Here is a 4,513-nt window from a genome sequence, read left to right as displayed (position 1 = left end):
GGGGGAAACCAGCATGTCACACAGCACAATACAGCTTATAACAGGGCAACACAAGGTTTATCTCAGGTCACAAGGGCACACACGAGGTCTTCACAGGAGCAGCACCCAACTCCGTCTCTCGGCTTGTTCCTCCGCTCCTCCGCTCACAGCCAGCTGCGTCATGTTTGCCCAGGTCCCTTCATGTTAACACATGTTTCGCACAGAGACAAAGACCCACTGGCGTAGCAATATGTATAAGCACACACACACGCACACATCATTTAAATTTAGATTTAAATGTTTAATTTATTAATGATCAGAAAGAAAACAATACTATTTGATTTTTACATTCTTTATTCTATATAATCCATCACAGTTATTTTATCAGAAATATCACCGAAATCAATCTTTTAACCAATTAATATAAATAAGTGACTATTAATCTTTATATAATCATTACATTAGTATGAGATAATCATTATATATATTACATCACATCTATCTTGGTGATAATATATTTGAATCTGTCAAGCAACCAGTGGACAGTGTAATTTGCTCTGAACTGAATATAATCTTAACCTAGTTACAGTATGGACCCGTGCTAATACACTTCAACTCGACCGGGATATGCTCATGGCATATCGTACAGCGAGGGGAATTTAACTTAATTTAAGATTTCACTTACTGCAAGGTCTGAAGTATTGAGCATATATTTAAAGCAAAATGAACAACAGTCCATGCATTTTAGTTGTCGTTTAGTAAATAGGATACTGGTCAATGAAGTAATTTCAGCACACAAATGCAGCAACCACTTTCTGCAGATACTGTTTCATCAACAACACTGAAAAGGGTTTCATAGCTTTGTGCTCATACATTCAAAATTAAAAGACCCTAGAAAAACATGTAGCACTAATATTATTTTGAAGTAAGTACAATCTACGGAAAATAGTTAAGATTAAGTACAGTTTATTGGGTAGTTATGTTTTCTATTTATTCATTGGTATGAAAAATTATGGACTGCATTTATTAATACAAAAATCTGAGGAAATACATTAATTTGGTGTGCTTTGCTCAAGAAAGTAATTCATTTGTAGAAACTTTTTTTTTTTTTTTTTTGGCTGGGCAAGCAAATAATTTGATTTTGATTTAAGTAAGAGATTTAAATCTACTTGATTGATATTCCTACCAACAGCCTGGTAACATGACCTTATCCTCACTGTCTAGCATGATGCCTTCCAACAGCTTATTTCCAACCTATCTATGAGGTCAAATGTAGTTGGGTTTTCTTTTGAAACGACCAAATGTGGAGTACAGCGATAAGTTCCTCTTACAACACAACTACAATGTATGGAAGGTAAGCCTTTAAACATCAGATGATTACATATCCAATCCCACAACTAATATTGCTTATACTGATGATGAAAATATATAAAATCTCTCCTGTTCTCTTAACATATACAGACAAAATACAAAAATACTTTCTTTGTTCTCCCACTGTAATGAATAGTGGGGAGGACCTTCCCCACTGTGATAGCACCAATGTGATGTTGTGGTGAGTTTGTGTTCCTCCATGATGTTACTACTGGTTTGGTCTTGAGGTGTAGTGTTGAAGTTGTCACTGCTTTTAGTTTTTATTAACAAGGGAATATGGTAGCTGGAGTACAGAGAACAGGCAAGGTATTGGAGCCCAGGGAGGAGCAGCATCCTGTGTATTTCAAAATGTTATCTATCTGGAGAATTATAATTCACAAGCATTTTAAATAACTTTGTATTAACCTAATTATTACTACAAGATATGTAAAAATGCAAAGTTAATGTGCTAGTTTTCATTACTTTATATACATACATGAGCACAATTCTAATAAAATATAACAATTTTGATTAAATGTAATAGAAAACTGATATTCTCCACTGTCTACTTTTTTTTTAAAATGGGAGGGGCATTTTTAAAACTTTTTTTTTTTTTTTTTTTATCATGGATCATGACTAAATATAGTCAAGGCTGAAATTAATGAGGGAAAAATAATACCTTTTTCTTGTTGTTTGTTTCCCAAATTCTTTAGTACAAAATTAACTGATTTTCATACATTTAATATATTCATATTATGTACTTGCTCGTCAACTCTATCTTCATTTTTATTGGAATCACAAATCCTCATCATTTTATTCTCTAATATTTGCCGTTTGATTTTAGATCTTCATTCTTCTACCTCCTGTTGGTTAATGCTGCCACTCCACCTGCTATCGCGCCACCAACTGATCCCACAACAGCCGTGCCCGCAGCACCAATGCCTGCAGCACCCATGGACTGTAGGGTTGCCACCTGTTTTAAGAGATTCTTTTTTTAATGGAAGAATTCCCTAAACTGTACATTTATTTTATCATTAGGTTTACAGTGTCAACATCTATTAACTCAAATACAAGGGGACACTGTTGTGAATTTAAAGAATGCTGCCAGTAGCCTATATACAATGGAACATGAGCAAAACACTATTTTCAGTAACAGTAGAAAAAATTTCCCACAAGAGAATTGTCCTTTGTTGTGAATTAACATGAAACAACATTTGATAAATACACAATATCACTGAACTAATTGATAATATCAAATTTATATATTGTCAAAATGTATTTACAGGTATATCAAGATTTCAGAGATAAGTAACTGAGAGAGAAACAGGCTTTGGATATTCAGATAGCAAAACAAAAATTGTGACCTACATATCTCAGAATTAACTCCAACGTTTACCTGAAGAAATTCTCTAACGGACTCAACTACTTTTAAATAACGAATCACAAGCTCCTTACCACTCCACCAGCTAAAACACCCCCACCACTGGCAATGGCAGAAGCTGACATCATGGAAGCAGCCCAGGAACCAGCAGCAATTCCAGCTGAAGTAAAGCCCACACCTAAAGAAAAGAAGGAAAATGAATGAATGAATGAATGAATGAATGAATGAAATGAATGAATAAGTAAATAAATAAGTAAATAAATAAGTATATAAATAAATTAAGTAAATAAATAAATAAGTAAATAAAATAAATACATAAATTAATAAATAAATAAATAAAATTACTTTCATTCTCAAGCAAACATGCCATAATTCCATAAATCATAATCTAGATTATTCTCAAACCAAATATATATCTCTCACATATGAGAAACAAATGAATAATCTCTACAAGTGGTTATTTGTTATTCCTATGCTGGTTGCCAATTTACACCTTGAAAAGAATTTTAACAGAAACATAAAAAAAAATCTGGTAGTTTTAAAATTTCCAATCAAAAAATCCCCTGATGTTTTTTTTTCCCAAAAGCAATTAGGAGACACTAAAACTTTGATAACATTAAAACAGCAAATTAAAAGTCATTACATGTTTTTCACAAAATGGGTACCACCCAACAAAGTCGATTTTTATATGCTTAAAACCCCCCAAAGCCCCCTTTTCATTGAATACGATTACTCACTTACATTAGATTACTTATTAGATTATGTCATATGACACATACATGGGGAGAATCTACAGACACTCATGCGGTCTTGTGATTTATGAGTATTTGGAATCAAATCAACTGAATTGCATAAAAAATAAAATCAAGTACATAAAATAAAAAAAATAAAAAAAACTTACCCCAAATGCAAGGTTACAAGCAACACTCCAACTGCACCCCACTCGTACAAAACCAAACTTTAAACAAAAATTGGCCTCCTTTTTTATCCCAGTCTTTCTCTGAGTCCTTTCCTCACCTTTGTGTGACTGAATGCTGTTCCTTTCTTGTCACTTTTTTTAAACTGAAAATTTAATATCAAAAAATTTTAAAAATTATACAAAATAAAAATAAATCCCATAAAAATAACACATATAGTATACAAATATATATTTAAAATATTCTAAATATATGTATACATATTATTAAAAAATGTGTGTGTTTTTAATAATATATATTATATAATATTATATATTTTTTATTATTATATATTAATATTATAATAATAATTTAAAATGTTATATAGTTATATATATGTATATTATATGTATTATATTTATTTAGTTATAATTATGTTTTATATTTTATATTTATTTTATTTTTTTTTTTATTTTTTATTTATTTTTTATTTTTTTTTTTTTTTATTTCATCTTATTTTTATTTATTTTATTTATATTATTATGTTATTATATTATATATTATATTATATTTTATATATATATATATATATATGATCTATAAATTATTATATATTTGTCATTTAATATAATATATATAATATATAAAACATTTTATTATTATTATTATTATATAATTAAATATAGATTTATAATATTTTATAATATCATAATATTATATTTTACATTATATATATTATTTTGTCATTTATTCTATCTTATTCTTATTATATTATTTATTCTATTTATTATTTTTTTTATATTTATTTATTATTGTGTTTTCTCTTCTGTTTATATTGTATATTTTATTAATATCTTTTAAAATTTATTTCTATATATCTATATTATATTCATTATCTATATTATAT

At 28.8% G+C, this 4,513-nt stretch overlaps 1 long non-coding RNA gene across 1 annotated transcript; it reads right to left on the bottom strand.

Moving 5' to 3' along the window:
• Positions 1-584: 584 nt before the first annotated feature.
• Positions 585-2,938, bottom strand: LOC119580356. Its single transcript, XR_005229369.1, has 2 exons — positions 2,785-2,938; positions 585-2,302 (listed from the first exon to the last, which is right to left on the bottom strand). It is a non-coding gene; the product is annotated as an uncharacterized LOC119580356 (long non-coding RNA).
• Positions 2,939-4,513: the final 1,575 nt, after the last annotated feature.

This window comes from Penaeus monodon, chromosome 13 (genome assembly GCF_015228065.2).
Source record: "Penaeus monodon isolate SGIC_2016 chromosome 13, NSTDA_Pmon_1, whole genome shotgun sequence".
Lineage (NCBI taxonomy): Eukaryota > Metazoa > Arthropoda > Malacostraca > Decapoda > Penaeidae > Penaeus > Penaeus monodon.
This window is presented reverse-complemented; position numbering and strand designations above follow the sequence as displayed.